Below are 25,839 nucleotides of genomic sequence, written 5' to 3'. Positions count from 1 at the left end.
AATATTTTGTTTTAAATTTGCGATGAATAATAAATCGTAGTGACTTATTTCAGATAAAACGATCGTCTTTAGCGCAATTACACTGACACTTTTCAGTATCATAAATGAAATCGCCGTACCGCGAATGCATCGAAATATTGCGACGGTAAACACCGCGTTACAGATATTAAAAACGGAAACATAAAATATTTGGCCGCGTTAATCAATTTCCCAAAGCTGTTCAGTAAAGTGGTTGTCTATTTCGAGAGAAAGAGAAGTGTATCTGTAATCTAGGAGATAAATGTTCAACACAACACACAGCGGCACATAAATAAACGCATCACGATGCACCGCACTAGATTCAGCAACAGCTGTAGATTCAGGCGGCCTAAGCGGTCGGGGTCATTGCCCACTCGTATTTTCAACATGTGCCGACGTTTTCCGCGTTCCACGGAAAGCTCTCGCTTGTCATCCCTTCGGAAACCTTCGTTGATTTTCGGCTTTCTTCGGTTCTCTTCGTTCAGCATTTTGAGACGTCGTATAATCGCTTAAAGATTTTTTTTCGTCTACTATGTCGCAGCTCGCAGTCTGTGTTTTTTGCTCTCCGTGCTACGCGAGCGTCGTGAAATTTTCCATACTATACTTTGTTTTTAGTATAAAGTAAAACGCAAATTGAAAACTGTTTATATGATAAACATTTAGCCAAATTTAGGAGGAAACAACTATGAAAACGAGTCCGTCTGACGGCTTCATTTAACCTTGGCTTCAATATGACGTGAATAAACTTGCTTGAAATTTAGCTAGATCGTAATCACGAGGTTTAAGGACTGGTACTGATGAAATATGTCAATTGCAGTTCAGTTATAGCTCGGAGGTTTTGTTGGCCTTACCGGAGACCTTGGCGGAGTGAAATGAAATCACGGCACGAATGATGTCACTGGTATCCAATGTCACGGCCAGTGTCAAGACTGGCATGCTCTAACGGACTTGCTGCTTTTAGAATTATTAAATACATGTTGCAAGTACCTTGCGTCTATTTTATTTTAGAATAGAGATTTTTAGTAGAAATAGCTTGTAGACATACAATAAATCTGGTGTTAAGGGTTACTGCGACACATAGTCATCATATATTAATAAATTACACACTGAGATGGCCGTTCTTAGAAGGACGGTCACAATGCTCGCTCCGGAAGATTAAGTATTCCGAAACAGAGCAGAGTAAATATAATATTTAAAAAAGTAGAAGAAACAATGAAGTCAGTCCAAAAAATGCTTATATAAGCATATATATATTCCTAGTGTCATCTTTTTATTATAATATGTCGAAATATGTCATATTGTTACTATTTCAATATTTAATAATTATTCGATTTAAAATACATATGTTATTATTGCCATAAATTTAACTGCCTTTTAAAATATTACGATATAATTTACATTGATGTAATTAGGGAATGTCTACGTTTTTGTAACAAATTCCAGATTTATTTATTTGAAGTTCTCGTATTATTAGTTTAGAAATAAATTTATAATAGCCATTTGCCATTTCTGAGAAACAACAATTCAAATAGAATACAGCTCAGAATCTAGGTTAATATTTATTGCGGTTTACCGAACTTTTGTGTTGTAAAACACGATTTGATGACAGCTATCATAGTTGTTATGCTACTGAAATTACTTATATTTATGTAACAAGTGGCGAAAATACTTATAAACAATGTGAATATTTATTTTTATTATTTGCGTAAACTTCTGACATAAAAAAATAATCAAACAAATTTAGTTAATTTTTGAATAGTTAAAAGATAATAAAATTTTGATGAACTATCTCTACTCCATCGTTTTCACTGTTAAGAGACGTAAGAATAGGTTATTTTCATGTTATACCTATTATTTTTTTAATTTCACAGTAAAGTCATCTTCCACATTCGTAAAATAAACTACCACAGAAATAGCTTTCCTTGTTTGCTGTCAACATACACATATGTGCAATTTGGTTAAACGGAAGAGTTGTTTGGGCGCAGAGGTAAAGTTTCATGTGACAAGTGGCGAACTCCTGTCCGGAACAAGTTTGAATCCCCGTTTGTTAATTAGCTGAGAGCGGTACCAACGGGGTTTGTTTCGCCCCAACAAAAGGCATAGTTATCAGAATTGTATAAATTCTAATAGGAATATTCTGTTTAACTTTCGTTATAGAATTTGCGATTTAACTAAATTGAAATTGAGTCAATAATCTCGTTGAATAAGATGTTCTAGGAAATAAACATGACAGGTTTAGATATTAAACTTTTATCTAACTGTGGATCAGTTTATGCTTGTATCCTAGTTGTAGGTACCTATCTTTTTTACCAAATAGCAAATGTATCAAGAAATAGTAGTGTTATCCCACAAAACTGTCAAATGACAGTTATTGTTAATATCTAAAGTCAGTCAAGTGTCATTATGGCATTTCGCCCTACTAAAAACATCTTGCATCCAAAAAGAAGGATTTTTATTCGGTCACGATTTTTTTGTTTATCCCACTGACTTGTAATTATCGTATGAACCAAACGTTTCAAGTACTCGTACACCTACTCGTGTATAAAACCTATGTAGGAAATACCCATATAAAATTGCTTTTGTTGCGTTTCCACGTTTAACTGGAATAACGGGCAGTTTATTCTAAGTTTGCTTGTTTGATCATAAAAAACTATATTTTTCGCATTTCATCCAACTTAAAAGACTTAGATTCACATAATAAGCGCGAGTAAATACCGCAATATTTTCTCATTAGCGTGCAAACAGGGCCGGTTGGTCGTTTATCTGAGCATGTGTAACCGATATCGGGGGTCCGCGGAGTCATTGTCACGTAGACACCGTGTACACAGACGATTGTCCCGTGTTTACACACGTTATCAATAACAATAGCCGGCGAGCGACGTAGAGGAAGCTAAGCGAATTTACAACAGCTACGCGAATAAATGTTGAGGACTTTGAAAAGTTTGCAGAAATTTTCCACTGACGTGACACTACCACTACACCTGCTTCAAACAGATGTGTTACGCGAGACATTCAAATTTAGGCTGCAGGAATAGCAAAATATCTGTGGACTTAGGTAGGACAACAATATTATTTTAACGAATCCGAATGTCAATTGGTCAATATCCTAAATGAAACATGGCGTTCCTTGCACGTAATAAGTAACCGCTGCCACCTATGAACATCTATATATAACCAACTAAAATAGGAGTCCTATTAGTCAAGGTTGAAAATATCATGGATAAGTACTACCCATGAAGAGTAAGGAAAGATGACGCAGTCAGGCCACATAAACACATAAAACTACATAATGTAACTACAGGGATTAATTATTACACAATTGTGTATGTGTAGCGATTTAAATACAGAAAATTTGGAAGTATTTGCTAGATATCGAAATGATCAACAGGATGTGGTTGTTTACGTCTGGCTCATGAAATAGCCAGTACCTACTATTTATTACGCACTTAATAATAATGTAAGAAAATACGAATTTGATCGATTCTTTACTACTTTGGCAATTTCCTGATGTATCCAATAGACTCACGCTACATGTATAAAATAGAATATAATTATTGTTGCTACTACATTATGTAATTATATTATATTGTGCCTGCCGATAGTAAAATAGTTTATGGTTTAGAATGTCCACGATTGAAGTAGACAATAATCTGTGATTAAGTATAATCAAGGAAGTTCCTGCATATCTTTTCGTATTTAGCTATATAAATTTTATAAATAACGTCCCCAGCAGTGGGACAGTAAAAAGATGTGCAGTATTTCCTACATTTGTTTTTTGGTAAAACATAAAAGTTGATATGTAAGAAGTGTCCTAAAATTTGTGACTTGGAAGTTTCCTCTGAAATTGGGACCGTGGTACAGGGATCAATTTTTAGTTACTTCACGTACGAAGATGGTACAACCCTTTGGGGTTCGACTCCAGAGGCTCCATCGCCACACCTATTTCTAGCTAATAAGAGCAGGATTCAGCGCTGCTGTGTTCTTGTTTGAAGGGTGTGGTAAGGAAGACATACTTTTCCGAGGCGTTCCAGCTTACGGGTAACGGCGCATCTATTTGATACAAATATTTTGTACTAAGTTACAGATATCATAGTATAGTATAGCATAGCATTATTCGCTATCAGTGGAGTGAGATCATCGCAGCGGGTTCAAGTTCGGCCGGCGACAATGAACTTGGCCGGCCGTGACTCATGCATGCCGCAGCCATCATTGTGATGTTACGAAACCATAAACAGGAGGTGTAGGCTTACCCTTATTTTTAGCTCGCTATCAGGCCAGTTTCTATTTTATTTTAGCATTTTATTAGCAACGACCCGCGGTTTCATTCGTATCCAACTGGCGTAAAATGACCATCTGATATAGACAGTGGAACAGTGGAAGAATTGGCTCATATTAGAAAGTAGAGTGGTTTAGGCCTAAATTTATATGGTTTTAAATATTATATGATAGGAATCTAACAGTTGGATATTAACTGGCTGAAACTATGCTTTGCAGTCGAGGGCTCCGTGGTTCGAATCCCAGGCAAGCACTTTAGATTTTTTAAAGTGATATGCGCATTAAAAATTGTCACTTATTTTAACGGCGAAGGAATCTATATAAACTATTGTATTTGAAGTCTACCGATCTGCGCTTGGCCAGTGCTGTAGCCTGTATACTAAGAAGTATTCGTTTTCATTCTGAAAGAAAACCTGTATTTACGATGATGGTAAGAATGTACTATATTTTGTATTTTTTACTGAACCATTAAGTAAACATATAAAACGAAGACAAAATAAATGCACACATACAAATCCTTATCCGTACGCGCAAAAGGACACCCGAATGTGTTTACGTGTACTTTTTGCAACACTGCAGCAGGTATTTGAACAGCGGACGTAATATATCGTAATAATAACATTATGCAAATACTTCACGCGAAGATTACATTATGAGAGATTGTTGACAGCCACTCGAGCATTAAGAACTGCAGCTTTATTAACTGACGGTGTTTTAAATGTTTGTTAAAAGAAATTTATTTGTATTCAGTTGGTAATGTTGGCGCATGTAGGAAATGTTTCATGTCGTAATTTTTCCTGGAGTGTTTTATGGAGATATTGTTATTGTGTTCTTAGGCAAAGTAACTTATGATAGAATTGCATGATAGATACACACTGGAAAGATATTAGGTAGAGTTCAGAATTCCTTTACTGATTTATCAATAGAAAATATTAATTGTTTTATACTAAACATATTTTTGCATATCTATCGTTGCATTTGTTTTCCTGAAATGCATTTAGCATTAAAAATATCTGCGCCTAAAAATGGTTTCTATTATTACAGTCTGCCTGTTTGTCTCTACAAATTATTCTTGGTAAATACAAAACTGTTTTGATCGGATATTCGCGTAATTTCTAGTATTATTACCAAAAATAAAAACTTTCTTAAACAATAATAGTTTAAGTGATAAGTCAAATAAATAAATAAATAAATTAGGAAATCCGCAAACTCAAACATCATTCAAACTTAATGCGGATGAAATAAGGAAACGGACGTGACTTCTCCAACGTAGCGCCCAACTTAGGGCGAATTTATATGTGATGGCACGACGGAGTCTTAACGAGATCTTTGATCGTTTATGCGTATCACATACAGCTTATGCAGATGGTTAGAGCATCTTTACACAATTACGCTACACGCAGACTAATAAAGAAAGAAAGGACGAAATGAAGATATAAAAAAGAAAAGACCGTAAATTACCGTCTGATACAGAATTGGCTCATATTATAACCTCTCTTCCTTGGGAAGTCGGTTGAAAAGATAAAGTGGCTTACACTTAAATATAAATAAGCAGGTATAAATATTATATTATAGGAATCTAACAGTATGATGTGGCTGAAACTCGGCATCGCAGTCGAAGGTTCACCTTAGATTTTTAAAGAGAAGTCGGTATTGAGAATGTTCACTTCTTTAAACGGCGAAAGAAAACATCGCTAAGACACCAGCATGCAGCAGCAAGGAAACGGACGTAACTTCTCCAACTTAGGGCAAATTTATATGTGATGGCACGACGGTGCCTTCTTAACGAGATCTTTGATCGTCTATGCGTAGCACATACAGCTTATGCAGATGGAAAGAGCATCTTTACACACTTAGGCTACACGAAAACTTGTAGATATAGAAAGGACGTTATGAAGATATAAATACTTAAGAAAAAAAACACAAAATGCAAGAAATAAAAATGTCGGGTATACCGAAAACAAAAAAATAATGACCAATAAGAAGTTTTAGGCCACAAGTAGGAATTTTGGACGACATCTTTATTTTATAAATATATTTTATTATTTTATTTTTACTTAATTTCAGTTCATTTTAATTTACTTAGTATTATATTTTATTACTAATAAATAATTAATATATTTGTTGACAATAATCAAGAAGAAAAAGGAGATTCTCCGATTTACCAAATCTATGTATAATTTCCTTCCTTTTTTCCTTCCTAGAATCTCGCCTTTCTCATGAACAACGCTTTCAGATGAAAAATCTTATTTACCGTGTTCTTGCCGAAGCTATATTACAAAAATAATTTCGTAAGTAGACGGATAAATTCGTTGTCTTAATTAATACGTGACTTAAAAACTGCGGTCAATTGCAAAATAAATACTGAAATACAATACAAACAAAGCATGTCGTGTTAACGTTGTTGTGGCATTGATAAGAGGAGATTAGGGAAAAGATTAAATCAAATTTTGACGTATGATGCAAGTATAGACGACAGGTATCGACGACCTTTTAATCGTTCATTTCCCTTTACAGGTGTTCGCAACTTTACTTCCAATTGTGAGTGCAAAGAATTTGGAGTGATATCAGGGCTGACGTAATCATAGCCTTATGAGAAATTATGAATGTCAGGTTCAAAGACCTGGCGATGTGACGAGGCAATGAGTAACTTATACGTAATATTGTTACAATTGAATCAAATATGTACCTATTATAATATAGGTACTGTTCATTGTACTTTTAAATTATAGTTAGAAAGTGCTTGATATCTGTTGTTCAGTCCCTTAGGAGTTAAGAGTAGAGAATTCGGTAATAATTAATTTAGACATTGTGAAAAATGTTATTTAGGTTTTTTCTTTGCGCCTTTTAAACTTCCAAAACCACTTGTATTCAAGTGTACGTTATTAACTTTGTCTGTTGCACTCTAAGTATTAATTATAAGAGGTATTCGGAATTTAGCCGATGCCACTGGATGGAAAGTCCTGTGGTCAAATTTGATTTATCTTTGTATACAGACAGGCACATAAAACACTTACAATTAGGTTTTTATGACTTATCATCGCACAAATAAACACAAAGTCAGCTTACTAACTAGCAGCATTTACTAACTATGAATATTTAGCTTAGCAACTCATAAAACGAAATGAAGCGCTTCAAAAATGACTGCTTTTAAGTCATACAAAGATATTCGAATTATATTTCATAATATTATACAATAGGTGCAGATGCAATAAACACCAAGTCTTATACTATCCGCAAACAGCTACAACTAGCCACCTCAGACAAACAAACTCAATCAGAAGAACTTGGGGGCGTTCGTATTTGTACTGGCTCCAGCCGAACACTGGTGCTCTGCGGCAAGGTATTGCTTAGAACAAACGGATACGTAGCTATATCTGGGTAACTGCATCTCGGGTTACGGTTTTTGATTCTCACAGTCTTAGAAAAAATAGATAGAAATAGCACTTCAAACACACTATTTAAATATGAAATGTTTACGTGTACGCTCCCGTATATTGCACATCAAATCGGTACTTTGAGTACAATATAAAACTCGGGTAAGTTACGGTGTACGATATTAAATGTTTGGATTAAGAAAAAAATACTATCGAATGTTGGTAAATCGACAAAAATATAGCAACTTAGTACCTAATATCGCGACAATGACATTCACTCATTGTGCAAATTATATTTAGCTTAGATATTTTGTGAAACGTTGTCTTTCCTTTTTTATTACAAGGTAGTTTTTAGTAGATATAAGGAGACCATCGCATCTTAAGATTATTGGAGAAATATTTTCAGTTAAAGTTATACCTATTATGAAATATTTATTATTTTAATCTGTATAATACACTGTTTTTATGTGTGCGTGAAGTTAATCTTATTGTACAACTACATATGGCATTTTATGATGCAACAAAAATAATATAAGTACATAATTATGCATCATTAATATAAATTTATTTTGAAGCTTACAGTAATTACTACATAAAAGTACATATTGATTAAGTGTAATGTAGTGTCTAAGTTATAAATAACAAATTAATAACAACTGAACGCCACTAAAAGTATAATTAATTTTGCTGGAGTGTCTAAGCTATAAATAACGAATTAATAACAACTCATATCAACAATGTAACACTTACGTGCCTCTGTTGATCCTGGCTCCCCACAACAACTGCATATAAAGTCATTTATAAAGTTCCGTACACATTAATCGACAACAACAAGCTCGAACACAAAAATAACAATAACGTTTAAACTGATATAATAAAACAACAATAACCGCTATCCTCCGGATAAAACTGTATCAATCGTGTACTAATCGCGTAAGACGGACCCCGATCGAATTAATCTGCCTCGTATCGGAACATCGTACGGAGAAGAGTAGCAATAAATATAACGCACTACGTATTCGGAGTTCACTCGGGGCCGACCGCGGGGCCAACGACCGTCCTTAGCACCGCAGACGGAGCCCGCAGACAGCTAGCTGTCTCCCTCTAGCGACACACGCCATGCCGCGTTCCACTACCTCTATTCAAATCAATTGATGTTTTCGTACTAGTCGCTAATTTATTAGAAGGTATGCGTGCTGAGGCGACATTTTAATCAAATCAATTCACGGTTTAAAGGACTGGCTACTCATTTCTTTGTAGGGAAATGCACCTTTTACATGACGAGACGGAAATCGTTGAAAGTTTAATTGATAGACTCTAAAAAATGCTGTAGCTCGAAAGTCATTCGTTAAAATTGTTGGCATTTGATCAAAGAGTTGTAGTAGATAAATCTTTATTAGGTAGACAACTAAAACGCACACGTGACAACGAAAAACCAAAACCTGTAACTCGTGTATGTATGTCTGGATGTCGGTATATCCGTTCATCACAGACATCTTCCTCTTAATCTACTCGACTCTTTTTTATCTGTATATGACGTATTTATTACAAAATAATGCCAAATTGAATCTCTTAACACCGTCTACGCTTGACAAGTTCACATTCTACGGAGGTCTGATCCCTTCCGATGCTACGGATTCCTATTAGACTTGCACGAGAATAGTTTGACAAAGATCGATCGAATAGCTCGCCTATAGGAGACTTGGAGACGGAACAATCTCGAATTGAGAAAGGTAGTCCTAACCACGCGGGTTGGTAGTCTTAACACACCCTTTCAACGTCATACACACTAAATTGTATAAGTCCGACACGCATCTCTAATTTAAAAAACAAAATTCAAAATAATATGCATATTAAAAATAAATGTAATTTGCTACGGGGAAGGAAAACGCGAGGAAAACTGCTTATGTAACATCTTTAAAAAATAATTTAAAGGCATGTGAAGTCTACCGATTCGCAATTAGCCAGCACGGGAACACATGTGCCCAGCAATGGGACAGTATTGAAGATGGGATGAGGTATAACATAACTTTCCTCACATATTCATCATAAAAGTTGAACATTCTACGAATCGATGTAACTGCAAGAAAAATTGCTTTACTCCAACGCAATTCTGCAGATAAATAACAGTGAGGTAAAAAATAGAGTGAAAAATTGCAAATGTTCCACACCGTCACGTAGGAGGACCACAAGATATGACGTCAAATGTGAACGTCCGCGTACTATCGACTTATCACACTATCTTATCTACAAGACTTTGAATCAGAGTAAGCCAAACAATACTGAGTGCCGATCTTGTTAATGTAAGTAATAAATAAGTAATCTTCATATACTTAAACTTGCAAGAGTTTCCCCATGAAAGACGTCACAAAATTGATTAAGGACTTATATTTGCATTTGGCAAAATCAAGTCAACGTTACGTGCTCCTATACAAAAAATATCCAAATTTACGAAGATTTTAATTCGATATTTCCATTAATCATCGTCATCGTTCACTCCACTAACAGCCACTATAACCCGCCTTGTTAAGGTCATCTGTCAGCAGGCAAGAGAACGCCCTACACTAATATTTGGTATTTCATTTTGACAATAACCTACACATTTTAAAATCCAGTTTTAACTTAAGCTCTCATTAAATTGTCGTAAACTATTAAACGCTACCTTACACAATTTCACTTGAGCACTGCTATTAATAACGCGGGATTCAGAAATAGCTGCTATGCGTCAGCAGTTTTTAACAATTGGCAAGGTGAAGAAAATCGAGAGATCAGAGAAAAGCAATATGTTCACACCTGGTGTGCCGGGCCTTTGAACCCGGTGTTCCTGTGACGTCAACGCCGGTCATATTACGTCCTTACGCTAATGGACGCATAGTGTCATCAATTCCTGTGTGATTTATATGTAATATAACAAAATTAACTAAGAAATTTTCAATGTTATTTATAAAGATGAGGTCGTTATAATCAAAACGGAAAAATACAAGGTTTTTTCCGTTTTGATCCTATCCGCCGCAAAATTAGCTTTATTTTGAAACATCTTACGCCATTTATACGGAATTAATATGACAAATCCTCCACCCGATATTTAGAATGTATCTATCATATATTATACTAGCTGACCCGGCAAACTTTGTAGCGCTTCAAAATCTATTTATCAAATATATTTCATATAAAATATAGCCTATGTTACTCGTAGATAATGTAGCTTTCGAATGGTGGAAGAATTTTTAAAATCGGTCCAGTAGTTTTCATTCAACCAAACAAACAAACAAAGTTTTCCTCTTTATAATATTAGTGTAGAAGTGTAGATAACAGTCTACAATCGTATTTTGATTGAGTACTTTTGCACTTAAAGAATAAGCATTTCAGAGGAATATTGCATATATCAACAGGATAAAAAAATCAATAGATTTCATTTAAAACTAGCTAATACCTATAACGTGACAAGGTTAAAGGAGGATTCAGATTAAAACAACGTATTACCGTGCCGAAGTAGCAAGAATTAAAATCGTTTCAGTACAAAATTGGCAATAACATTCAATTTTGTATTTGACTACTATTAATATACTAAAGTCCGTAGCCCTCTAACGTCATTCATTCAGTACCCTATGACGTCGTAGTCATTAACATCACCCCAGTCATTCATATTTCAATTTCCATGATGGTCTAAGATCCCCTTAGACCTTCACCGAGCTGCTTAATGGATGAAACCTTTCTTATACGAAATTAAATATGTCAAAAAGTATATTGCAAATGGGTTGTTTAAAAAATTTCAGTCAGAATATAATTTTAAAGAAAAAAAGAAAACTATTCTGGTCCTAAATTTTTTAGACAACCCATTTGCAATATACTTTTACACATATTAAATTTGATATAAAAAACGTTTCGTCTTATATCGGGATCTTCTACCATGACATCATAATTTACAAATCTTTGTCACCGAAGCTCTACTGAATCGCATGAAAGTGCCATGTTGACACCTGGCGGCTGTGCCATTGAACCCGAGTCCTGTGACGTAGCTAACGACATTATGTCGTACCGCGTGGACCACGACTCCTTCCGCCTTCGCTAATAACATCCGCTGGATATACTACAACTGTGATTGACAAATTCATTCATGTGCCACGCTAATGTTTGGTCAACAAATTTGCGTCCAATTTTTCAATTAGAACTTGATATACAGTTTTTATAATTCTCAATCCCTTAAAAAGATCGGGTGGCATAGCTACCTGGTAAATTAGAGACGCAAAACTATCCTTTCCTTAGCACAAAGCTCATAAAACTTTGTGAAGCTAAAAAGCAGTAGTGTAGCATGTACCTTACACTAAATGCACAATTTAAAAACAAAAGTGCAATTTTTGGATTTGTATAAAATTTGTCCGTAAAATACATATAATCTTAAAGAACAAATTATATAAAAAATACATATTGTGTAAATTTAGAACATTTAAAACCAAACAAAAAAGGTAAGCAAAGTAGGTAGTACTTTACCACAACCTTCAAGCCATCTGTTTCTGCAATTAAAAGTCGCATTCTATTTGAAACGAACTCCATCACACTTTTTAAGAACATTCAATTATATCTATTAATATATTTTAAAGAAATCTCTATCGATCTCTTCTCAGATTTCAATCCATAATGACAGCACCGCACCTCTGTAACGCCCACAGTTCGATACGTGGAAACAATGCAAGTTGCGACACGCAATGCATTTTAAACTAGCTTCTAACTAAATGGATCTCCCACTTAAGTGTCGCTCGGGAGCTGTTTACTAAGGAAATCCGTTTTATCCCGCACGGATTAACGTAACGATGGCTACGTTTTCTGGAAATCGTTGTCGTTAAACAACGCGTTCTTACAAAGTATGATTAATAAAATAAGTTTATTGTATACAAATAAAAATGCTTTATGCATGGTTACACCGTCTAACTAATGCTACAATAGCTATGCTTTGCACTAATGATATAAATGCTATGCACAGGCCTTAGTTTCGATTTCTGACAAAGAGTTTAAACCCATACATACATGGCGACATATTCAGATAAATAACATGTAAGATAAATTAAGTCCTGTCATGCATTCCTTGCTGAACAAGTGAATGTGTGAGACGATCCTATAATTTTATAAAAGTTTAAGGGTTTCTAGTTTTATCTAGACAAACCTAAAAGGAAGGTTTGCCAATAGAAGGTCAAAAATAAATGAAACATTTTTCACTTTAAACTACCTAATCATAAAGATGACAATATTCGCTAACAGAAATGCATAATTTATATATAGTAGTTTCGAGCGGTCATAAGTCAGAGATCTTCTTTAATGCCTGAGACCTAAATTTAGTTCTGGCTAAGGTCGTCAACGCACTGATGTAACTCTTACACATTATTTCTCAGGAATTTGAACGTCCTATCGTACACAACATTCACTATACAAGGTTAGACAAAATAGTAAACGTTTATGTTGACACCTGTGATTCAACTTAAAACTGATGTTTTTATACGTATCATATCATGTCTTGATGACTTGGTTGTCTATAGTGTTGGTTCTATGAACTTAGAATATTAACAAAATGAATAATCATTATGCTAAATATTTATATGAAGAGATTACATAAGCTTATGCAAGGATAAGATTTATAGCATTATGTTCCTGTACATTGATGTAATGGACTTATAGATTTAATAATTTCATTAAATTGGTTTTTTATTTTCCAAAAAAAAGTTACAGAAATTAAGCTTTCTTTGAAAATAATATATGTATTAAATCTATTGTATTGTACAATAAATATTTAATTTAAAGATTTTTATTAAAGAGATAACAGATTGAAAAAAAAAGTTCCTCATAAACATCTCCAACTAAACTGTGTCGCAGCATTACACCCACCTCAGAACACGGTGACGTTATGTTAAATTTTCACTGTTCTTTTTTACGAACATCATAAGATTAGAACTTAATTAAAACATCTAGTAGCCAATGTTTAAAAATGTTGCTTATTTATAAAATATTTGATTATATTATGTAATCAGAGATGAAAATGACTGCAAAATGTATACTATGGTTATTATTTTCATTCAACCGTATCAATTATAACATTTAAAGGTAAGTGGCATAACATACTTTTTATTCTTTTCTTAAAACTAAAGTATTATTAAGAAAGAAACACCAACGCAGGGGAAGTTATTATTGAAGTATCTATTCGCCGTGCTGAAATGATTCCTTCCTAGTAAAGCAAATCGCAAGATTCTCATTGACCTATTTCCTATAATAGTTTATTTATGGTACCTTAATAGTTTAATAAGTTTGCTGAGTTTGCTAAGCTAAATTATTTATTCCTTCCAAAAGCACAATTATTATGATAAAATGTTAAGCATTATATTTTTTCATTCTAGTCGATTTCCATCCTCTCTTTTTTAGTTTTTGAACTTCATGTTAATAAGCTAACGGTTTTCTTAACAGAAATCGAATAAGAATATTGATCAGATGCTTTTGGCAACCACAATTTACTTGTCTTATTTACCGTTTTATGTTATACATAAATTCTTGAATATTAGTGCGTACGCTTGAAACAGTTCTACCAGCTCGCAATACTTACATATGACTAAGAATATTTTAAGCGATTATATAATTTCTATATCTATATCACGAATAAGTAGAATCCAGTAAGATATCAGCCGTTTGTAAGCGCTAAAAGCGCTGTAAAGCGTACAAACTATCCTAAACTCAAAGCAAAGTGAAATTCCGCAGGAGGTTGTGGGGATTTCCTGCAGCAATAATTCTGCAGTATCGGTGCAGCGGAGAAAGTGCATCCAACGCGGAAGCGGTGCCGCGCTTGATGCTTCTTGGGTTTCTATACAATGCGCCTTTGTACGGGTTACATGTAGAAAGTTTTGAGCCTTTTATTTATTTTTAATACTGTAGGTATTGAACTCATACATTTATTCAAATTGTTTAATTTTAGTATTATTTTAATTAATTGTTTTGTTATTTTCGTGGTGTGTTTTTTTATAATAATAAGTGCCCATTTATAAAGTCACTGGCTGGTACGATTGTATGAGTTAGTACAAAAAGAAAAAGAACTATCTTGAAGTTTGAGTTGTATTTTGTACAAACATAAAGCGTCATTTTGTCAATTTAAACATTTAATTTTACGTTACTGACATTATAGTTCTGATATAATCCGCTAGGGGCGCTGATTGGAAATTGTATGGGCAATACGTAAACAAATACCAAAACAGTCATATTTGTCAAAACGTATAAACATAGTAAGGGTACTGTATTCTTGACAGCGTAAAAACTGCCTTTTTGTAGGTAACTGTCGGGAAATACTGAAACCTGTGGGTGGGACCGTCAGAGCATTCCTTTGATCTCAATTAAATAGGATAATAAACATACAAAAGTTATATAAATTGCAAAATACTACAAACTTGTTCATATCATTCATTCGTACATAGCATTAAATTGCTGAAAACATGAACTTTTGTTAATCTTCACAATGTTTCATATTTTCTCATAATTAGAAATTGAAATAAAATTAACATTAATGACATATTTAAAAGTAATAACAATATTATTACTCTTAGAACTTATCGTTGCGTGACGAATATCTTCCACTTCCATACGGTAACGATCGTCATCAATGACGGTACTTCCGTCAGTGAGAGTAATGACGGCGGAGGCCGCCGGCGCAATGGAAAGTACATAACATCTACTGTGCTCGCTACCAATAATCTTATATCCATAAAATTGAATTACAATAATTGTGTCTCAAAATAAAATTGCTATCATGAGTAAATATACATAATATAAGTATACACAATATATTCGTAAGGACGTAGGTATTTCACTTCAGGATTTTTTATATCATCGTTATATTAAAAGTTCAAAAATTGATCTATAGACGGAAACACTATAATTTGATATGTAGAATTGTTTGTAGTGGCAGAAGCTACACGTTTACAGGAGGTATACCTACCTAATTGATAATATTTCTGCTATGGCTTATAAAATTGAATAAAAAAGTAAAATTGAATGGACGCCGATTTGGTAGACATCTTTAGAAATGCGACTAGTTAAATATCTTAAACTCATATCTACATATCATTCCATAGTATACCCACTACTTGTATCAGTAACCTACAAAAGTCGTCGTTTTGCACTCATTAAAGCATGTTAATAACCGGTTCTACAAAATATTTTAATGCTCCAACATACATGCGTCACCGTCAATCAAATTCGAATTAGAATATGTTGCAAGCGTGCACCAGCGATCCACGCATACGCGTCGCGAAACGCAGTTACGTGCGAGTACCAAACCAACTAGCGAGTAGCTAACGCTTCCGCGTGCGAGCAGGAAACCCACCACTTTCCCTTTTGCCCGAGCGCAGCAGCCGCTCGCGCTATGCATCTATAACCCAACCGAACAGAACTATCACCACGAGCCTACTTCGCCAGAACAAACGGCTGCACACTCAACTCCGTCGCGCTATCATGCAGTTAACCAACAAATGAGGTTAAGTGTTCGCTGCTTCGTGATGCGTGGCAGCTGCAAAGCATTTAAATTAGGATATCTTTCAAAGGTATTGACCGAGCTTCGCCAAATACTTCATCGACCTCAATTTCTTTAATTTCACCCTTTGTGGCGCGCCTTTGAAGTTGTCAGATATCGAGTGTCATCGAGTTTTGTCAAACTGCAAAATACAAAGGTAACCGGCATCACTTTCTAAGCCCTGCCAATCTTGAGCCCACTTAACATAACACGGCATTCCGTTTATACCCCTTCCGCATGTCGGTGGAGATATAAATAATTCATTATCGCAAAATAACCGGTTCCTATTGACGTCTTGACGAAGGATAAATACTACTGGTTGTAAAAGCAGGGAACGAATAGGAGTAAAATTGGTCGGTTCCCGTTTTCAGAACGTGTTTTGATAGTTTTCTGTGAAATGTTGGTGTATTTTGAATCGCAAGCGTGACACAATACAGACGCAAAGGCGCCTTCGTTTGACCTATATACCATTCACGGGCATTGACTCTATGGCGTAGACTTGAGCGGTTCTTGGCCGAACGCGGCCCGCGGCCCGAGAGCTCTCCTGACAACGGAATTAAGAAGCCGCTACTGTATTCTGATTTTATAACGGTGTGAAATATGTACGATTCTCTTTATTAATATTTACTTCGCAATGCTAAGCTATGCGGAATTTAAGATATTATTGACGCTATCCTCGAAACATTTTTAGGAATTTGGTATAAAAATATATAAGATCTTTGACTTTTGTATCCCAAGACTTCATACAAACTGTATTAAGTTGTTTTGAAATACTTATAAACCTGAAAACAAGCAGCTACGCAAACTACGTAGAGTATAATGTGTGCTTGTAGCACGATATTAAATTGAAACGATTGAACGATCTACGAAAAACTACATCATTAAAAAGTTTACATTATTTAACATTGACAGTAGCCACTGATAAAATACACGGTACAGAACCCTAGTTAGCGAGTTTCCATCACAAAATCGACTCAACAAAATGCGGTAATCGACCAGCCCAGAGTTCACGATCGGGCGGCGACCCGCCAAACTGGGGCGGGCCTAGTCTGGAGGACTGCGGGAAATATCCTTGTCAAAGTGAATCCATTAAAGGTTCTCAGGAGCTATAAGCATCCAGGGTTTTGTAGGTAACGATATTGAATAAAGTTTTGTCTTCGAAAGGCTTATAATTAATAATTTGTTCAAAAGATTCTAAAGTCTTTAGATCATCTGCAATCTATTATTTTCCTACTATTGGGCTATCTGAGTGTTATTTTCCTACTATTATGCCCTATCAAGAAATTATACTAATGTGGGATTCACCACCACGCTGGTTAAGTGAGATATGGCAGACTCTACAAACTTTGGGAACATAATGTCTAATTCTGAAGTATGTAAATACTCCCGAAATGTTTTTCGTCGCCATTAAAGTATAGTAATTAATAAATTAATTGATTTCTATAACACGGAAACAATTGGGATTTAAAATTCGAAACGTTGGAGGCCTAATTTCTACTACCGGACTTTCATTATTCTCAATTGCTAACATAGGAACACCATATCTTTATAACAAGTGTAGTTTTAGATTTCATTTAAGAAAACTGTTGTACGCACAAACTATTGTATATTTATTTATGGTTCATTGCACAGAATTAACAAAGGTTGTGTAACCGTAGGTGTTTCAAAAAGTTAACACCGGATCAGATTGTGACACACATGTGTTTACACAAGTTTCATATCATCATAAATTATCGAATAAAACTGATCTGAAATTGGAAGCTTCCGACATTTTACAACACTATTTTTGGGTCAACTGAGTATTAAGTTCGTTTCAATAAAATCAACTACTTGCAGCGTTATCGGGAAAGAAAATTACTATTCCAGATGTGGTGCATGAGAACAGTAAATTAATAGCAAAGTAACAATAATGCGATAAGGAGTAATAACAATAGTTGTGGTATTGAGGCCGAGGCAGGCCTAAGAATTGAACGTTTAAGGAAATCATTAACCCAGTAACTTGTGGATAACAAATGCGATTTTCTTCTGCAAACAGCGATTGCAAATTACTATGCTCGAACGTTGAGAGCATTCGTAGTGTTAATTTTCAATTTTAATTATTTTGCTTGAACACGTTGTAATCAATAAAAAGGATTAATATATAACGAAATAACTTAATTTCTTACGTATACGTTTGCATATTATTATTTAACTTAGGAAGTCTTAGGTAGTATTATAAACAATTGAATCATACTCATACTATAAGTATTTACATAAAACACTAATTATAATAGGCCCAAATATTGTAAATAATCAATATTTTTGGTTTACATTTTATAAAATGGACCAATAAATTTAATTGTCTACGAATATCATAAACCACAAAGTAATTGGCATAAGATTACAGAGCATCTAAATGTTTCAAAAATAACATTGTATCTCAAACAGTAGCGCCCAAACTTACAAGAAAAGTAACGAAACATCCAACATTGCCCTTAAAATTTCCCACGTTACAACGTAGGCGTGACATAACGTGACTGAAAAAAGTACACAAGTAGGTGTTAGTGGCATGTGGGGGGAGCGTTGCTAATCTAACTGACCCATATAATGTGGGTGAAAGACCTCGTAAACTACTGCCGCCAGTGCATTATTCCCGCAACAATACGGCACGGTGCATCAACGGCATTCTGTTCCTTATTACGACCACAAATAGGTCATTTTCAACCGTCGACACACGGTACGTATTTCGCGGAATCATTTTGTTTAGAGCTCATTTATAGCCCAACTAATATCTAAAACGAGAACACGCAATTACATCAGCGGTTGCATTTCACTTTTAGGTCATAAACGCATGCGGAGACACGGATGTTACGACATCGATATTTTAGTTATTTAACGTTTCCAATGAACGGGGAACTTGCGAAGCTGATCTAGAGTTCTAGGTACCGTGGGTAGTTGCATAACAGTACTTAAACTCGTTTAATCTTTTTTGATAGAAAGAGTTAACAAATTCCTTCCATATATATGATCCAATACTGGGCATGATTCCGTCTTGGTAATAATTATGATGTAAGTTAGTCTCTAGTAGAGTTGATCGTGCTATTTCTATCGAGATTATGTCAAGATGCCACTGAAGGCCTCCAATAGGGCAAGAATTGACTACAGAATAAGATGTTATTATGTTTATAGGAAGATTGATTTAATGAATACAGAAGGAATTGGTAAGATCCTAAGTTTTGATTAATTATTAAGTAATCTAGCTAGGTATACCAATTTTATTAAATAAATATGTTGTTATGGCTGTAACCTGTAAGTAGATAAACAATTGCAAATATTTTTAAACAAAATGTTTTGAATGCGCTAATGAGTAAATGATCGTCTTTCCGTATTTTAGCGTAGATCGGTCTCGTTAGGGGGTAATGGCCCGGGCGAGGGGGCGAGTGTCAACACACTTGTCACCTACATACGCTTCGAGATTATTGCACTACGCCTAGCGCTTCTAGTCTAGATCATAAATAGATTGAAATTTCAACTATAAATCTATGATTACGTATATGATATGTAATGCATACATTTACTACAGCTACCAGGGCGATACCATTGGTGTCACGCTGATCATAAGTCCAGCGTTCGATTCCCGGCCAGGTGCAAATTTAATTAAAGATTTTTTATGTCCATTTTAGGTCTAACCATTTTCACAGAACATGAAGAAAACATTTTTAATCTGTTGTGTAATAAAGGAAGGAAACAAATTATCTAGAGACTGATCCTAGAATAGATATATATGTAGAAAAGATATACTTATAGAAAAGGTAGAAGATTATTCATGAATTTACTAATAAATATAATTACTTTTACACGTGTAATGAATACGACAGTCTAAAAGGTGTAACTTCGCTTGCAATTAAGTGATATATTTAGATCGCTACGCCCACCGATTACACATGTTGTCAATAAATAGACAGTAAGATAAGATCAGCGACATTGATGGACTTCTTTCTCGCCTAATCGATTGCGCGATTATTCGATAGTTGCCTATTCGTCTATGTAAATCGATCGATTATGCGTCTGGATCCACCGATAGGCCAAAGCTACATAATAGTTTGACATAGAGCTTATTATTCCCATTATAAGTAATCAATGTTAAACAAATTATCTTTACCAAAAATTTTAAAAGTTAATTTTTGCCTACCTACTTTATATGTTAAATTTTAATTATGTCAGTCAAATGTATATTACGTATATTTAGTCGTATGGACTATTTAAATAGATAGTCCTATAAATATTACATTTTTGTTGCAATTACTGTCAGACGAGGGGATTTTTTTTTATGTCAAGGGTAGTGTAAACCCAAATCCTAATTTGTGGGGTCGCTACTCTTGTCTCTCGGCCGTCACCTTAAAAAAGGGTTGCAATCGTTTTCAATCTACAATTTTGTTCTATACTTTTTGTTGAACAAAACTTGTAACAGTTGATCAAAAATTATAACTTCTCTACGGGATGATGAATTATTACGAATGGACGTTAATCGATGTCAGTTTGCAATTATCCTTATTTATTTATATAACATTTTTTTCCGTATAACAAATTGCCGTTATAATTTGCGTTGAACTTTTTGGTATGTATTTTTCTCATAGTAAAATATAATTGGTATTATATACATAATTTGACTTATTTTTTTTTTTATAAAATAGGAGTAGCGGACGAGAATGCAATCCACCTGATGGTAAGTGGCTACTGCCGCCCATGGACATCTGTAATCAACCCCAGATAGGATTAGATATTCCTACCTGAGGTCGGCCACAGATGCGCCGCTATCCCTGAGGACTAAGCTGGAACGCCTCGGAAAAGTCTGTCTCCCTTACCACACCCTTCAAACCGGAACACAGCAGCGCCTAACACTGCTGTTATTAGGTAGAAATAGGTGTGGCGGTGGTGCCGCCGGAGTCGAACCACAAAGGGTTCTACCACCTTCAATTTAGATGTATAATTAAAAAAAAACACTTACATTTTTATTTATTGGCCGTGTATGTATCCTTTAGCCTTTTTCCCTCATATCTATTGAAGACACGCAAATGCAGGATGTTCTTGCACCTGTAAAATATATAATTTGTTAAATATATTAAGAAAATAATTTACCTCAGAGTTATTTATTTTGTATAGATTATATATAAAGTATAATCCTTATAACTGCCAAACAAGGTCTTTAAACGTAAACATAAATATTTATTCTTTTACTCAGTAAATAAATACACAGTAGAGTTTACTGTGTCTGTATTTAATTTTAACTTTCAAATACAATCATACTTTTGGGGTTTGCAAATAATTAAATATAACGAAATTTCATCTGGTTTATAAACAAAGAAAGTATTGAAGCAACAACGAATACTTCAAATAGTAACCACTTAATACTTTTGAGTTTATATACTTGTGTTCATTATTTAAGAGAAAAGTAAGGAAAGCTGCATGTCACACACGCAGAATGCGATATGTGTAGGACCCTGCAGCGAAGAAATGCTACGTTGGTGGTTTTTGTACCTACATGAACAACGATCAAACTCACCTATGGAATTAAAAGGGACTATTTTTGATAGCGGTCACTCATTAAATGATTGCCCGTGCGCTTGGTACAGCTTTAACATTGATTGGGGAAATATTTTATAAAGATCTGCTAAACCAAGTTAACCCCCTTAAATATGTTTTTTTCTGTTTAAATGTTTCTTTCTTTCAAATACAATTCAACTGAATTTCATGACAATTATATTAAACCAGAACTATCAGAGTATCTTATATTTTTTTATTAAACAGAAGTAGCAAAACTGGCATGTAGTTCGTCGGGCGGTTATCGAATATGGAAATGTGTAACCAACATATAAAATATATATTACGAAAGTTTTTCATAAATTAATTGACATGTATTTTCCTTTTTTTCACACAGGAGTAGCAGACGAGCATGCAGTCCACCTGACGGTAAGTGGCTACTGCCGCTCATGGACATCTGTAATCAACCCCAGATAGGATTAGGTATTTCTACCCGAGGTCAGCCACAGATGCGCCGCTTCCCCTGAGAACTAAGCTGGAACGCCTTGAAAAAGTATGTCTCCTTTACATTCCCTTCAAAACGGAACACAGCAGCGCCTAACACTGCTGTTATTAGACAGAAATGGGTGCGGCGGTTGTGCCGCCGGAGTCGAACCACAAAGGGTTCTACCACCTTCACATATAAGGTGATCGGGTGTCGCTGCCCCCAAGAACTAAGTTAGATAGCCTCTTATATGTAAATATTTTGTACAAGCATGCGGCGCCACTACCAACGTCATCTTTAAATAAAACCACAGGCTGAATTTCAATTTATTGGTCTTACAGTTAATCTAAACTAGTACTTTATTTAAGTTTTCAAATTGAAAAACATTTCAGAATAGTTCAAATAAAATTATCTTTGGTGTAAAATTTCCAATTCCCATTCCGACCGGAGCGGCTTATTCCGAATACCGGGTTTATTGGACACTATAGAAGTGTTATTGCATTCTAACAAGAAAACAAGATGTATGAAAGAGTTTTCAGATAATCTTGAAAAGTCCATGGTTTTATGGTGTTTTTTGAAAATTGTTATTATTTTGTTTATGCTTAGGTAATCATTGATCTTACTAGTCTAAATTTTTAAATAACAGTTCATACGAGTAGTTGGCATATTTCTATTTAAAACTTTTATAAAGCTTTAAAATTGTATGCGTGTAACCGTTTCCGCATTCAATAAAGTTATATTGTAAGCTTACAAACGATTAATACTGTTCCAGCTTTTAATAAAACCATAGCTGGATATTAGTGAGCTTCATTAAAATCGGTTTCATAGAGCGGCTATCGGACAAAATCAAAGGAAATCCGTGAATGGAAATTCGAAAAAGTTGTGTGAAAACCGACGCGCCCGGCTCTACGATATTTTTCAAAACGCAATGTAAAAACAGAGATTTTTAGTATACTACGTGTTTTTAAATAACTGTCTTCAAAAATGAGTTATTATTCGGATTTATTTGCATGTATGCACGTTGCTTGCACAAAATGCACACATAGTAATTGCTTTTAGCTATATATTTGTATATGTTGCAAACAATAACAAGTAACAACCCTTAACACTATTTTTTGATTCTTATATTTATAGTGAACTTAAATATAAACTATCTAGGATTAAAATTAATTCATGTCATTTCGGGTCTATGAGACAACTGTAATTTTTCAAAATCTATCAAGCCGTTTCAGAATTCAGTAACACAGGATAAAATTTGTAATATTCTTATTAGGGTAAGTAAAGTATAAAGTAGTTTTTGTCGCCAACTAAAAAGGAAAACATGCTCGACCTGAACTTATTAAAGAAACAACGTCCTCTGCGGCATCACCGTCAGGATCCTTCTGAACAACAATCCTTTGCAAGTCACTATCCACTGCACACAAACGTTCACAATCCACTGAAAATTGCCAAACACTAGCCGGTACGTCACGTCATGAGTTCATCCGAGGACGTGGCTCGCGTACCAGGCTGGTATGTTTATCATGGAGGTGTAGAGTCGGAACAATAGCGGGGCGACACGACAGCAACGAGCGCGCGGCGCGCCGGCGGAGCGGTGACTGACCGGCATACTGCCGCACCACCCCGCCTGGATCGCTCCTCCGGGACCCTTCCGCCGGGAACGGACCCTCAACACATCGCCGTTCGCCTCACGCGAACCCGCCGCACACGTGCTCCTGCGTCCTCCCCGTGACTCATGCTCTCAACAGGTTCCGCGTATCCTTCATCGTTCGTACCTCTCTAATTACGCGGACTCAAATCGCAACCGAAATAAGTCTTTGACCCTTTCGTTCCCCTTTATTAAAAGGTTGCTCAAAATGTACGCATTGTTAACGAGACTGTTTTATGCAGACACGAAAGTCGTTTACATTTTATTAACAACAAATGTAATAAACAAAAATGTAACGGTTAAATAAAAATAAATTTGGACATGTGAAAAATGAGTATCATCAGTGACAAGGTCAGAGCGAGTACGGCGACCGCGTTAAAATTCGCCAACATTCCAAACCGTGGTATGAATGGTCCAAGGCAAGTGTTAACGGTTCAGATGGTGTCTGTGGGCAGTGGTAGGCGTCGACAGTGAAAGTGGTCGCGGTCTAGGCGAACGCTCTTTGGATACCTCGGAACTACGGTTCATTATTGATTTATATTTTGTTTCATTTTAGACGATTATTGACTTGGGTTTTTACAAGATATTTTTACGGAAGCTTTTATAATTTATTTATGTATATTTCTTCTAGTACCTATAATATATGTGACTACCCACATATATTTGATGCAGCGCGATTTTGTATACATTCTTAACGTAGCAGATACTCACTTGTATTAGTGTAATTAATTGCTTGAGATATTCCACACGTTTATTAAAAATACCTTTTTTGAATCTGAACACTTGAAGCATTTCCTTTGTTTTAGGAAATGATATTGACCGGCCCGGGCTGAGATTTGCGTACGTGAGTTAAAAATGATGTGTACCTACATATACCTACAGGTAATAAAGTGTAGGTACTTACGAAGTTCGGGTAAGGCCACAGGAAGTCAGGGCAATGCTTTCCAGCAATTCTATCTGCTATAGTATATCACAAAGCTAACATGTGTATCAGAAAATGAGAAGAGTCGAAATCTGTAAAGAAAAAAATATATTATTTCACATTTCTCCAGATAATTATTTAACTATTTACCAAAAGACGCCATGTTGATCGCCGCACATGATATTATCTGATAAAGTGTGGGTAGTTGTTTTTTATAATTTTAGGATATATTAAAACGTTTTTATTTTCTTAATTGTAAATGATTCATTGAAAGTAAAGCGTCCTTAACTATAGCTGTATTTAATTGTAACTGCATTTACCTTCCCAAATAATCATTCATATTTGACACGTCGCTAATAAAGCAAAAAACACTCCGTAACGTAATATTCGGCAAAACAATACGAATTACATTAAAACACTTCTCAAACTTCCCTATTCGTCAACGAGAGACTACCATTTCGTCAAAACAGAGATAGATAATATTTTTTCGTTATCACCCAGTTCATTGACACGTGAACTAGGAAGTAGGAATACCAGGAGCACATAAGACAAGATGAGTTGACAGTTGGTCGATAGTGCGATGCACGCGCGGGGCTGTGTGCGTGCGGGGTCGACGCAGGAGCGATTACGCAAACCGAGCTGCCCCGAGGAGCGAGGTCGTTGGCAATGGACCCGGTTCAATGTCACCAAATATATCACCGCGCGGGGAACGACGCGCGCGCATTCTTGATACTTACGTGGGCGGCAATGTTATGTTATTGTTCGATTGTTTCATTTATTTTATTTTCGTATCGTGCAACTGAAAATGAGTAAAGCAATGCAATTTGTGATAATGTTAATGATTTTACCGTAATATACGAAAAAATAGTAACTACTAGTATTGAGTGTAAAAAATAAATCTAATTAATTTTTAATTTAGGTAAACAATACAATAACTCTCAAACCTCGTCGGCGTTAGTACAAAAGTAATGAAAGGGACGGGGTGACGACGTTTAAACATCATAAACCCAACCCAAAGTAGCACCAATTAAATAAAATACTAATTTAATAAATAAA

At 35.1% G+C, this 25,839-nt stretch overlaps 1 protein-coding gene across 1 annotated transcript in view; it reads right to left on the bottom strand.

Annotated features, from left to right (window-relative positions):
- The window catches only part of Hr4 (nuclear hormone receptor 4), a 130,448-nt gene extending 106,664 nt beyond the window's left edge, over positions 1–23,784 (bottom strand). The window contains exons 1-2 of the mRNA XM_073079038.1: positions 23,544–23,784; positions 21,197–21,282 (exon numbers count right to left, since the gene is read on the bottom strand). The gene's annotated coding sequence lies outside the window, so the exon portion shown is untranslated. The remainder of the gene's footprint in view (positions 1–21,196; positions 21,283–23,543) is intronic.
- Positions 23,785–25,839: the final 2,055 nt, after the last annotated feature.

The sequence above is a fragment of the Epargyreus clarus genome, unplaced genomic scaffold (assembly GCF_041222505.1).
Source record: "Epargyreus clarus isolate Ecla_fem2 unplaced genomic scaffold, WU_Ecla_fem_2.2 ptg000014l, whole genome shotgun sequence".
Taxonomy (NCBI): domain Eukaryota; kingdom Metazoa; phylum Arthropoda; class Insecta; order Lepidoptera; family Hesperiidae; genus Epargyreus; species Epargyreus clarus.
Note: the sequence above shows the minus strand (reverse complement) of the source record. Positions and strands in the feature narration are given on the sequence as shown.